This window comes from Erinaceus europaeus, chromosome X (genome assembly GCF_950295315.1).
Source record: "Erinaceus europaeus chromosome X, mEriEur2.1, whole genome shotgun sequence".
Classification (NCBI taxonomy): domain Eukaryota; kingdom Metazoa; phylum Chordata; class Mammalia; order Eulipotyphla; family Erinaceidae; genus Erinaceus; species Erinaceus europaeus.
Genome location: NC_080185.1, coordinates 92,504,457 through 92,518,511, shown reverse-complemented (window position 1 = coordinate 92,518,511; position 14,055 = coordinate 92,504,457). Strand labels below are relative to the sequence as shown.

Below are 14,055 nucleotides of genomic sequence, written 5' to 3'. Positions count from 1 at the left end.
TCACAAGCAAGTATCAGTGAATTCAGAAAACAAAAGAAGGAGAAAGGAAGAAAAGAATAAAAAAAGAATGGAAGGAAGAGAGAAAGAAAGAAGAAAAAAGGAATAGCAGTGAAAGGAAAGAGTTTTTCTTTTAATTAGCTGGAAGGAGGGGAAAAAGGAGAGTGGAGAGAAGGGGTAGAGAGAAATAAGTTCCTCTCACAAAGGATAGGACATCCAGTCACCTAGCAATGGAAGAAACAACAATGGTTAATTTTTGTCAACCTGGAGAAGATGGATGGAAAAGGGACACGTGTATATAATAATAGTAGTAATAAAATGAAATAAAATAAAATAAAATAAAGTAGAGTAGAAAAGGGCAGGGGAGACAGCATAATGGTTATGGAAACAGACTCTCATGCCTGAGGCTCTTAAGTCCCAGGTTCAATCCCCTGCACCACCATAAGCCAGAGCTGAGCAGTGCTCTGGTGTTTCTTTGTGTCTCTCTCTCTCTACATCTCTCTCAAAAATAAAATTAATAAAAAAATTTTAAAAAAAATAGAGTAGAAAACCCCTAACAGTCAGCCTGCTGCTTGGATGGCTAGATTGGCTGCAGGAAGCCTGAGCAAAGACAGCCAATTGTAAGAAGTATCCAAAAAATAAAACCCAAAAAACCCTCCAGGTAGTCTTTCCCAGGCGGAGATGAAGCTCTGATTGGTCAGATATTTTGTCACTCAAATAGAGCTCCAGTCACTTAAAAAAAAAAGAGAGAAGTTAAAGGAAGAGGCTTGGAATGACACCCCTGGTGAACCAGGAATCTTGGCAAAGAAAATAGCTCAGCAGGGAGCCTGCTAGGAACAGCTGTGCTGCACCTGGTGGTACTGGTACTGGGCTGGGGGGGGTGAGCTCAGAAATAATCAAAGGATTTTACTTTGTCTCCCTGACCTCCATTTGTCAGCCAAGGAGAGTTATGGGACTGTATTTTGGTGTCACTCTGACCAGCCCATGTTCACTCTCCTACAGACAGCCCAGTATCCTACCCTATCCAGCGGATCCTGGGTTGCAAGCTGCTGCCTCTTGGAGCTCACAGCAGCTCCGGCTCCAAAGTCGCCATCTTGGCTCTGCCCCTACTTGATTCTTTTTGATACTATTATAAATGGAATTGCCGTCTTGATTTTTCTTCCAATTTACTACTTGCATAGTAAACTAAATGTCTTAAATTTTTGTTTATTAATTCTGTAGCCTACTTTTCAAACACACACACACACACACACACACACAAATACACACACACACTCAAAGCCTCTGACACTTCTCTCACTATGCTTTCATTATATAAACCTGAGTTCTATTTTGAGCAATCCAGGTTTATGTGTTACTGGGAGAAAAAAAAAATTGGGCTGTGCTTCCCCTTTTGTTACCTGAAAACACACTGAGTTACATAGATCATTTTTAAAAAATTATTTATTATTTATTTATTCCCTTTTGTTGCCCTTGTTGTTTTATTGTTGTTGTTATTGATGTCGTCATTGTAGGATAGGACAGAGAGAAATGGAGAGAGGAGGGGAAGACAGAGAGGGGGAGAGAAAGATAGATACCTGCAGACCTGCTTCACTGCCTGTGAAGAGACTCCCCTGCAGGTGGGGTGCCGGGGGCCGGTCCTTGTGCTTTGTGCCATGTGCGCTTAACCCACTGCCCTATCACCTGACTCCCAGATTAATTATTTTCTTTAAAATGTCCAGATCCTGTTTATCAGTTGGAATTCTTTCACTTAATATGAGTACTTTGCGTTGTGATATTTAATCAAAGTAGAGGATTGTTGATGTAAGACAAGTTTGGAATCCACTAAAATTGATTACCATAGGTTTGTTCTTCTGGTGACTGCAGAAGCTTCATATTTTCCTTGGACATCATAAACGTTTTAGTTTTTAAAGTAGAACTGTTGTTAAAAATTCGTAAACTCTAGCCGGCCGGGCTAGCTTCACGGGTGGGTAACAGAGACGCGGAGACAACAGCTGGGCAGGGAAGCTGTATTTCTTTATTCAAGAACAACGATTCATAAACTAAGACAAACTAATCACCAAACAGAACTCTGCTGTCTCTTTGCGGCGGCGCAAACACTCTCTCTTACTCTCGAACTCTCCAGCTCCAGAACTCTGGAACTCTTCAACTCTCCAACTGTGGAACTCTCTCTTACTCTGTAACTCAGGAACTCAGGAACCCTCTCTAACTCTCCAACTCTGAAACTCTGGCACTCAGGAACCCTGGAACTCTGGCGGGGTTCCTTGGGGCGGGGCCAAGCAGGCCCGTAAAATTAGCTGGACTGATCCAATTCTCTTGGCGGGGGAGAACTAGAACCCAATGTAAAGCATACAACAATGAACTTTAGTGTTAAATGATTTTCTACCTACAATATCATGTCATTGGTAAATATTTTGACTTCTTCATTTCCAATTTGTATTGCCTTTACTTCTTTTACTTGTCTAACTGTTCCTGATGACATTTCTGGTGTTCTCTGAGAATCAGGGCCTGGGACCTTGCCTGAATTGGTCTGGCTCAGGCCAGGTGTTCACAACTTGGACAAGGCTGCAGCTGCCAGGCATAGTTGCAGTAGCACATTGGGGGACAGGTTGGGTGTGTGTGGGATCTGAAGATCCCCTAGTGAGTGCACTGAGCCTGGGGGAAATTTCAGTGGGATAGAACACATGGAAAAATCAAGGGAGTCCACAAAACCTATGGTTTTGTAGCTCTTCTTTCTCTGGAGGCAGAGCCCAGGGTGTGTCCAGAGTCTGTGACTACAGGGCATGCTGGTGGTAAACACAGTTTGGGAACACTACAGCCTCAGGGAACTTTGATTCCATAGGGCTGACAGAGGAAGCCAGAAATGCATAACACTTCGTAATAAGCTTGGAGGAACTTGGGTGGGGGTGGGAAGAGATTCTGGTACCTGGAATCTTGAGGTCACAAAAAGCACTATTCAGGTGAATGCAGGAATGCAGGGGAAGTCTGATTTCTGGAGACACGTCCAGGAAAAACAGGTAGAAAAAGCAGAAAATGCACTATAGCTCCTTGGGGCCAGTGAGCAGAGAGCTGACAGAATACCCAGAATCTGTGCTCACAGTCTGGGTCTGCTGAGAATGTGGAAGTGTAGAAAAATGTAGCCTTTGGTCAGCTCAGGACTGTGGGTAAAGCAGAAGCAGAGTGTGCACAAAATCTGCCTCTGTCTGTTGGGAAGCATACGCTAGAAGAAGAAGAAGAAGCAGAAGCCTCAGGACCCCAGGGTCCTGCCTACAGGGTCTATTATCATACAGACTGAGTTCTAATATGGTGACCTCCAGTGTTAGTGGTAAGCAAGATGGGGCCTAGTCTCTAGCTTCAATTTACTTCCTACAATCTCTTAGCTCCTATTCTGGCACTGCAAACTCATAGGAATGAGCTGTTGGGGGAGGGTGGCTAGCACCACCTCCCCCACCTCCTTGGGCTTTTGGGTGGCAGTCTATGCCCCAGAAATCTCCTTCCTGGAACTTGCTGCCTTGCTTGGTGAGAGTTTTGACTCAGTCTCCTCCTCACATAGATGATGTTCATTCACCTCCATTGTGGAACTTCCTCTAATTCAGGTCTCAGTCTCCAGACAGATATCTTCTTTTACAGACTAGTGTAAGCCTTGAGATGGATTTGCTGTGCTCTTCAGAGGAGGCAAGTACAGCTTCTCCCTACTTGGCCTTTTGGCCACCTTGGCCTCACCTTCACTATCGGAATTAATATTTTTTTTCCCTTTTTCATTGGTGATTTGGTCACCAGGGTTATTTCTGAGGCTCAGTATCTACACAAAGGGATGAATCCATGCTACTAGAGTCTGTTTCCGCCCCCTTTTTTTTCTTTTGTAGGAAAGAGAGAAATTTAGAGAGGGCATTCCTGCGGCACTGCATCTCTTCTTATGAAGCTTCTCCCCTGCAGGTGGGGACTGGAGGCTTGAACCTAGGTCCTTGCTCATGGTAATGTATGCTCTAAACTGGGTGCACCACCACTCTTAACAGTATTTTTACACAACTACAAAAGTTCAGGGATATATTTTCACTCCACACATGGTATGTGTAAGTCTACTGGTGTACACCCGCACCTCATAAGCACTGTAGTTCTCACAAAGTCTGAAGCACAGTTTGGTTACTATTGCTTCTGCAAGTTCACTTGCTTTAGTCATTTATGTTCTATATATGTGCTAAAGTATATGCGCTATTTGTCCCTCGCCTCTTTACTTATTTCACTTAGCACAGTCACCTCCTGTTCTATCCATTTTATCCTAAATGAAGCAATCACATCCTTTTTTTTTTAAAAATTAGTATTGCAATGACTAAATTCAATCTACAGATGACTTTGGGTGGAAAGGTTGGTCTTCAAAATAATCAGTAAAAGAATTCCCTTAGTCTCTAACTTATTTGTTGCTTGCCGTGTCCTGACTTCATTGATTTTAGCATGCTTTCTAGTTTCTTGAGTTGTAAAGTGAGACTATTGGAGGGCTTTCTTCTTTTGTTTTCAATGTAGACATGTATTGCAAGACTGCTTTTGCTGTATCTCATCAGTTTTGGCATATTATGTTTCCACCCTTTGTTTTATAATAATTATAATAATATTATAAATAATAATACTCTTATTTTCTTTTAATCCATTGTTTGCTCAGGTGTGTGTTCTTTAACTGTCACACAGTTGTGAATATTCCTATTTTAATCCTGATATTGATTTATACTTTCATAATCATGTGATCAGAAAAGCTACTGGATAAGGTTTTTAAAAATATTTATTTATTTCCTTTAGTTGCCCTTGTTGTTTTATTATTATTGAAGTTATTATTGTTATTGATGTCATCATTGTTGGATAGGACAGAGAGAAATAGAGAGAGGAGGGGAAGATACAGAGGGGGAGAGAAAGATAGACACCTGCAGACCTGCTTCACCACTTGTGAAGTGACACCCCCTCTCCTAAGGTGGGGAGCCGGGGCCTGAACTAGGATCCTTACACTGGTCCTTGCGCTTTGCGCCACCTGCACTTAACCCGCTATGCTATTGTCTGACTCCCCCTGGATATGTTTTTATTGCCCTCCCAGCCAATGCATCTTTGGCTTTTGTTGCAAGAGAGAATACAAGAACAAGGCAACAAATTTACAATACACTGTGGAGTTGGTAGAAAAAAGAAAGGCAAAGGTTTTATTTTAGTGTTCTAAGAGATTAGGGAAAGGCAGAAATATACACCTGAAAAGACAGGGTACCAGATGCCTCTAGGATGAGTGGTGGCTCATTTTTAAATTGCTATCAGTCTTTTTCAAAATGTTTTATTTATTGCATTTTAATGAGAGAGACAGAGAGAGACAGAGAGAGGGCGAGAGAGAGAGACTAAGACTAGAGCTTATGGAGATGCTGGGGATTGAACCTGGGGCCTTGGAACCTCAGACATGAAAGTCTTGCACACCAATTATGCTGTATCCTCAGCACTACAGTCAGCCTTTAGTGACAGTATTTTCTTATGAATATTCATCTAGGAGGGGAAGACATAGCTGAACAAAACTTACAATGCTCCTCCCTCTGTAGGAAAGATCTCATTTAAATAAGGCTTTTGTTCTCCTTATGCCCAGTGTTCAACTTGATCTACTACATTATGAATAATAAAACATAATTTTTTCTCACTAATAAAATATATAGTATTACATTTTGATGACAGTTGTGTTAATATTTTTTTGGGGGGGGAGTTGGGCGGTAGCGCAGTGGGTTAAGCACAGGTGGCACGAAGTGCAAGGACCTGCGCAAGGATCCGGGTTTGAGCCACCGGCTCCCCACCTGCAGGGGAGTCGCTTCACAGGTGGTGAAGCAGGTCTACCGGTGTCTATCTTTCTCTTCCCCTCTCTGTTATCCCCTCCTCTCTCCATTTCTCTCTGTCCTATCTAACAACAAAGAAATCAGTAACAATAAAAAACAACAAGGGCAAGAAAAGGGAAAAAAATATAAATTTTTTTTGAATAGTGGTGCTCTCTGGTGAAAACATAGAACCAGCTTTCTTGCAGGTTTGAACATATTTGATGGGCTGCATGCTGCCTGGGACAGAGAATGAGCGGCTGGCTAGGAGATGAGGGTGTCTGCTCTGCCCCAGAAGGCCTCCCCCATGTCACTGTTGCTTTGGCCCTGTACACAGGTGAGCGGCTGCTTCCCTCTCCAGGGATGGCCTGGGGTGGCACAGGTGCCCCTGCTGACTGGAGTGGGAGGAGGCCACAACCTGTGAGCTGTGCATCACAGGTCAACAGTTCAACACCACAGCGTTTGGGCCTTCAGAAACCCAAGTCCCAAAGAGTGCGGCGAAGACAGCCGGAAGAGAATGAGAATATACTCTAGTCTTTGACCCTGAGAAGTTGCATAATGGAATCCGGGCTGGCTGAGGATGCCCATTCAGGAGCTCGGGGAGGGAGACAGTGTTCCTAAAGCTTGCCACACACACTTGTGGACCAGGGACATCCTCTCCCAGCTGGCTCATGACCCTGGGGAAGGCGAGGCCAGGCAGAGGCCGACAGCAGTAGCAGCAAGCTCTCCAGACTTGCCAGCAGCATCCAAGGCAGCAGTGCTCACCCCCGCCCCATGACCCTGCCCATTGAAGACAGCCTCACCCATCAGTGCCACAGACTTGCGGCACACGTGGTCCTTCCCTGGAACTCAAATAGCTGGCACTACCAGGGCAGAAAGCCTTCTGACCTGAGGGACTCTGACCTTACAGCCTGACCCCTACAGGCAACTGAGGTGTCATTCCTGCAGACAGGCTTTTGCTCCTGAGGTCTCAGAACAGGGGCACAGCCAAGACAACCCGTGGCTGCTAGGGCTACAAACGCAGGTAACACAAGAGCAGTGAGGGGAAGGGTCTCTTAGGTCTAAGCTCCCTGCTGATGGCGGTCTCTCTGGGTCACTGGGACTGAAACCTCTAGGGAGTAGCCCTCTGGGTGAGGGTCTGGTCCTCCTGTGACTGCCACAAACATAGCGCGCTCTAGAAGCCAGCTGTGCTCCTGGAACAGCCCCGGACTCGCCAAGCTTATAGAGACAGGAGTCGAGAGAAGTATGTGGCTCAGGCTTTGCATCTGGGCCTCTGTCCTGTCAGAGAGCATCAAACCCCATCAGACCCTCCAAAAACAGGAAGAAAAGAAAGACTGGTCTTACATCGGGCATTTCATCTTGTTTCTTTTGAAAATACAAGTACAAACTTAGGGAGGACGATTATAAGGATTAGAGTATCTTTCCCTGCAAAAGAACCAGTGTCCCCTGTGAATCAAACCACGAGTAGTCCCCACTCTGGAAGGGACCCCCAACTGGGGCACTGTCCTGAATGCTCAGTCCTTCTTGTTGACAAAGTCCTCAATGTAGGTGTCCAGTTCCTCGTCCGTGTTGATGTGAATGTCCCCCTGCATCTTCTGCAAATATTGTGCAAGGCCGACCCTCAGCTTCTGCAGCTTGTCCTTGGTCTCTCGGAGCTTCCTCTCAGAGATGTGCAGTTTCTTCTCAAAGTCCTTGGCTTTGCTCTCGTAGGAATCTAAGTGATTCCGGAGATCCGTTTCATACTGCTCGATGTACTCTTCCAGAGGGAATGCTATCAATTCATCTGAGTTCATAGTGCTGAGGTCCTTCTTGGAGATGGGGAAGTTTGGTGGCAGGAAGTAGCCTAAACAATTCTGGATGATCTCCACCAACATTTCGATGGTCTGCTGTTCTGTTCTGGGAGTAGTGGGGTCAGACTTCAAAAGGACATAATCAGATGTTGAGGAGGACTTGTCCAGGACTACAGCCTGTGGGGCCCCTGTGGCCTCCTCCCCCTCCTCCCCCTCCCCTTCCTCCTCCTCCTCTTCTTCCTCCTCCCCTATCGTCTCATCCCCCTCCTCTTCCTCCTCCCCTTCCACCTCCTCCCCCTCTTCTTCCCCCTCCCCTTCCATCTCCTCCCCCTCCTCCCCTTCCTCCTCCTCCTCTTCTTCCTCCTCCCCTATCGTCTCCTCCCCCTCCTCTTCCTCCTCCCCTTCCATCTCCTCCCCCTCTTCTTCCCCCTCCCCTTCCATCTCTTCCCCCTCCCCTTCTTCCTCCTCCCCTTCCTCCTGCTCTTCCTCCTCCTCCTCCTCTCCCTCCTCCTCCTCTTCCTCCTCCTCCCCTTCCCCCTCCTCCCCTTCCCCCTCATCCCTCTCTTCATCCCCCTCTCCTTCCCCCTCCTCCCCCTCACCCCCCTCCTCTTCCCCCTCTCCTTCCTCCCCCTGCCCCTCATTATCCCCTTCCCCTTCCTCCTCCCCCTCCTCCTCTCCCTCCTCCTCTTCTTCCTCTTCCTCTCTACCCTCTTGCTGAGTATCAGGATTGTGACATTCCAGGAAAGGGGGCTTCACTAGCTGCATTTCCCTGCTGTCTTTCACTCCCCAGCAGTCTTTCGAGGTCGTGTCTTTGGGCACATAGTCAGACTTCACCTTCCACAGCATCACATGTTTACTGGCCTCCACAGCCCTGGCTCCGCCTATGTAGCATTCCCTCTTTACAAGTACCTCCCCATGCAGCCCTTCCTCTTGCTCAGAGCTCCTGAGATGAGTAGCATCCTCCTCTCCTGCACTGTCCAAGAGCTCATAGCCATCCTTCTCCTCCTTCACGGCAAACTTTCCCTGCTTGGTTTTCTCCTTCCTCCTCTCGGCCTCTGAGACCGTGAGAGCCCACTTCCATCCTGCAGTAGTTGAAGGGACTCTGCTTGGTGGCTCCGGCTTGGCCTCTTCACAGGCCACAGGGGCAGGGGGCTTTGGGGGGCTGCCGACAACAGATATCTTCTGGGAACACACCCAGGTGTTAGGGTAATCTTTCTCCAAATTAATCAGCGACTTCAGACACAAATCACACTGGTTGGTGCTCGAGATGTCTATGACTCTACAGCGCTTGTAGTGCAGCTCGCTCAACGGGGGCTGGTTCCAGTTGGCAGAGGAGCCCAACTCAACTGAGGACTTAATGATCCCCCACGGGGCAATGGTAATGTCCTCCCAGTTGTGCACTGGGTGCTCACACCTGGCCAGCAGTAGGTGCGGGTACTCCTTGGCATTGACAAAGTCCTGCTTGTTGGGCGCCGGCTCCAGCATTAGGCAGGGCACCTTCACAACGCCAACCACCCCTCCGCATGCCACGCCCCCTTCCAGCCCTGGGCGCGTTTTCTCATACATCTTGATCGGGCAGCTGCGTTTACAGACGAATATACCGTTCAGGTCACGGTGCTCAGTATTCTCCGCAAATAGGAAATTCAACTCCTTAGGCTCTTTGATGGCTTGCTGCTTGGCCTCCTCGAAGCGTTTTTTGATGTTGGCCTCTTGGCGCAGAGTGATGGCAGGGTTCTGCACCACCCTGGAGTATTGGCTGAGGTCTCCGCTAAAGCGCAGCTCTAAGGCTCGAGCGTGGCTCTCTTCCTCCGTGGCCTTCGCTTCAGCAATCCTGACCACACGTTCCGCTTTGTTCACTTCCCACTGCGAGTGGGTCTTGAGCCGGCTTGACGTGTACTTGTACCTCCTGGCCCTGTACGGGCAGCAGGAGAGCCGCGTACTTTGCGCCTTGTACCGGCGGCTTAAGACCCGCATTCTGGGGTTGAAGTCAAGCAGTGTCGCATAGACGCTGCGCAAGGAACGCCTCTAGGGCTTCGAGCGCTCTAGGGCCTTCTCCGTCATCCGAATGTCTCTAGGACTTGAGATTATGTGTAGCTCTGGCTCTCGGTTATCCACGAGTTTGAGGTTGAAAATGATCAGCAGGGTTCCACTGCCCCATGAACCGGGTCAGTCACTCCCTCCTCGTCGTGGGAGAGTACTTGTAGGCGAGTTCTGTTTCCATGGCATTATTTCTGTATGTTGTCTGTGATGCAATCTGGGGCCTGAACATTCTAAGTAGGCGATGGGACTGTTACTTCATCAATGTCTTCCTCCTCGTGAAAGGTCTGAGGGAGGAAGAGGTGGGTGATGTCCTTTCAGCGCCAGCAGCAGTGAGCATAACATGTTTTCAGGCCCACGAAGCTCGGCTGCTCAGGCTCACCCCGGCCTGCCTAGCACCAAAACATTCTTTAGAGATGGAATTGTGAAAGCTTCACACTGGGCACCAGAGGGTGCCCTCAAGGACACTTCTTGTTTGCTTTCTGTATTCCATTTGAAGCGAGCTTTTGTTTATTTCGGACATATCTACAGAGCTAGTGAAAACATTTCTTTTCTAATCGCTACAATTAAATAAAACAGCCGGGAAGTCCCAGAGGACGTGGAGATGATTGCTATGGCAAAGATAGCAGGGAAGAGGTGTGACCATAGAGTAGCAGCTGCCACATCTCGCTCCCCTCATACTAAGTAGAGCCATGAAAACTAATCTGAAAACTCACCAAATTACAACAGGGGTTTAGAAACTCACCAAACCATAGGTGGGCGAGGCCACATGTGGTCAGTGAGTGGATGGCAAAGGGTTAGTAAGGGAGAGACCCTTAGGATTTAAGCTGCTACTTGGAACAAACACATGGTTGAAGGCAGGGTGTTTAAACTCTGGATGTTTAAACTCCGAGTGTTTAAACTCTCAACTCAGAAGCAACAGGATATTGAACTGCCCACAAGGAATCATCAGTGTTTCAGGGAAGAACCTTGGTGAGAAGTAAAACTGGGAAGTCAGCTCAGTCCCCCCACAGCTGGATAAGGAAATGAATTCAGGCCAATTTCCAGAGGTGTGGCCCTTGATGAACGGTAACAACAACAATAAAAATCAGCTGAAAACCCATCAATTTATAAATTAACTTTTAAAGAAACTCACTTAGCCACAAGTGGGTACAGACACATGTGGATTTAAAAAAAGGAGTGAGGGTTGAGCAAGAGATCCCCAGGATCTCTTAGTGCTTAGTGGCAGCTGGCACCGTTTTGGTAGTTTCACACTGGAGCACATTATCAGAGTAACGAAGGCAGGGAACTTTTGGCTCCTTACCCTGTGAACTCAGGGGCTTCAGGATAATGAACTGCCCAGAAGGCTCACCAGGATTTAAGGGAAAAACCTGGTTGAGAATTATGAAAAGAAATAGAAAAGTAGGGCGAGGGTAGATAGCGTAATGATTATGCAAACAGGCTCTCATGCCCCAGACTCCATAGACCCAGGTTCAGTCCCCTATACCATAAACTACAGCTGGATAATGCTCTGGTGAAAAAAAAGTGGAAAAGGACACACAGAAATAGATGAACATTCCTTATTCCTGGATGGGAAGAATAAACATTATTAAGATGGTTGTTCTATCAAAAGTAGTTTACAATCTCAGTGTAATCCCAACGGCATTTTTCAAGTAAATCAGTTTGTTAAAAAATTAGTGTGGAAACACACACACACACACACACACACACACACACACACACACACACACAATATCACAAATAGACAAAACACTTCTGAACAAAAAGGAAAAAAAATGGAGGTATCATGCTCCAAAACTTCAGTTTATACTTCAATGCAATAGTAATTAAAACAGTGTGATACTGGAATAAAAAGTGAACATTTGGATCAGTGGAACAGAATTAGGAGCCCAGAAATGACCCGACACATATACAGCCACCTGATATATAACAAAGGGGACAGAATGATCCGGGGGGGGGGGGGTGGCAAAGAAGGTCTCTTCAGTAAGTGGTGCTAGGAAAGTTGGACAGCCACATGTAGAAAACTGAAACTATACACTAACTATACCTAACAATATATTCCATATTCTAGTAATAATGGATCTTGAGATTTTGTTAAGAAATGTGTCACCCACTTCCTAGCAAAACCTCAAAACCTAGATATAGTCCCGGGCCCATGAGATAGGGCATATATACATGTAGCCATAAGTTAAGGGGAAATATGTACCTTAAAGGAAAAGTGCACAATAGTTTGCAGTGAGTCAATAAATGAAGCAAGTAGGAAGACCTAAAAAGATACCTTTAAAGTACTTAATGAAACAGTTTCCAGCCATTACTTTATTAAACGTTTTGACCCCTTCTTTTATTGTTTGAAAATTCAGTAATTTTCAAAATGATTCTTTTGATAGCATACCATAAATCAAATAGACACTTTTATTCTTTTTAATTCTTTGTGATTCTATTTTTTCTTTGTTCTTCCTTAATATTTCATAGTTCCTGTCTTCTAACTCACAGATTATTTCTCCTACTTGATCTATTTTCTTTATATTCTCTATTACATTTAAAACACTTTGGTCATTGGGAGTCGGGCGGTAACGCAGCGGGTTAAGCGCAGGTGGCACAAAGTGCAAGGACTGCCGCAAGGATCCGGGTTTGAGCCCCCGGCTCCCCACCTGCAGGGGAGTTGCTTCACAGGTGGTGAAGCAGGTCTGCAGGTGTCTATCTTTTTCTCCCCCTCTTGTCTCCATTTCTCTCTGTCTTATCTAACAACAAAGACATCAGTAACAATAAAATACAACATGGGCAACAAAAGGGAAAAAAATATAAATTGTTTTTGAATAGTGGTGCTCTCTGGTGAAAACATAGAACCAGCTTTCTTGCAGGTTTGAACATAATTGATGGGCTGCATGCTGCCTGGGACAGAGAATGAGCGGCTGGCTAGGAGATGAGGGTGTCTGCTCTGCCCCAGAAGGCCTCCCCCATGTCACTGTTGCTTTGGCCCTGTACACAGGTGAGCGGCTGCTTCCCTCTCCAGGGATGGCCTGGGGTGGCACAGGTGCCCCTGCTGACTGGAGTGGGAGGAGGCCACAACCTGTGAGCTGTGCATCACAGGTCAACAGTTCAACACCACAGCATTTGGGCCTTCAGAAACCCAAAGTCCCAAAGAGTGCGGCAAAGACAGCCGGAAGAGAATATACTCTAGTCTTTGACCCTGAGAAGTTGCATAATGGAATCCGGGCTGGCTGAGGATGCCCATTCAGTGTTGGATAGTATGCCAGCTCCCCCTGGCTTCTGCTTAACCATATGCCTATATAGGGATAGATTTAATCCCATTCAAAGCTTTGGTCTATTTACATAAATCACTTTTACATTTACATAAAGCACCACACTCCCTCCAGGGCATTGGTGGTTTAGTGGTAGAATTTTCACCTGCTCCACCGCTTCTCCTTGTCACACCCTGATCCTCTCCTTGTCACACCTTTATCCTCTCCTTGTCACACCCTGATCTTCCTCCAGTCACTTTTCGCTCCACCCTCTCTTTATCACATCCTGTTTCCACCCTACTTGGAGAGTATAAAAACAGCTGCTCTTCTGATTAAAGACACTTGGAAATTGCTTTCTGGCTCCGAGAGTTCCAGAGTGTATCTCCTGGGAAGTTAGTGCGGCACAAGTTCCTGATCCCTCTCCCACGCAGCAGCCTAGATCGGCTCCAGTTGAGTTCTCTCCAACCCAGAGAGCACTAGATCGGGAAGAAGTACCCTCAGGCTATCCCGGCAATTCAGGAGCTCGTGGAGGGAGACAGTGTTCCTAAAGCTTGCCACACACACTTGTGGACCAGGGACATCCTCTCCCAGCTGGCTCATGACCCTGGGGAAGGTGAGGCCAGGCAGAGGCCGACAGCAGTAGCAGCAAGCTCTCCAGACTTGCCAGCAGCATCCAAGGCAGCAGTGCTCACCCCCGCCCCATGACCCTGCCCATTGAAGACAGCCTCACCCATCAGTGCCACAGACTTGCGGCACACGTGGTCCTTCCCTGGAACTCAAATAGCTGGCACTACCAGGGCAGAAAGCCTTCTGACCTGAGGGACTCTGACCTTACAGCCTGACCCCTACAGGCAACTGAGGTGTCATTCCTGCAGACAGGCTTTTGCTCCTGAGGTCTCAGAACAGGGGCACAGCCAAGACAACCCGTGGCTGCTAGGGCTACAAACGCAGGTAACACAAGAGCAGTGAGGGGAAGGGTCTCTTAGGTCTAAGCTCCCTGCTGATGGCGGTCTCTCTGGGTCACTGGGACTGAAACCTCTAGGGAGTAGCCCTCTGGGTGAGGGTCTGGTCCTCCTGTGACTGCCACAAACATAGCGCGCTCTAGAAGCCAGCTGTGCTCCTGGAACAGCCCCGGACTCGCCAAGCTTATAGAGACAGGAGTCGAGA

At 47.1% G+C, this 14,055-nt stretch overlaps 1 pseudogene; it reads right to left on the bottom strand.

Annotated features, from left to right (window-relative positions):
• Positions 1-7,167: 7,167 nt before the first annotated feature.
• Positions 7,168-13,981, bottom strand: LOC103128416 (ATPase MORC2-like; annotated as a pseudogene).
• Between the last annotated feature and the right edge of the window lie 74 nt (positions 13,982-14,055).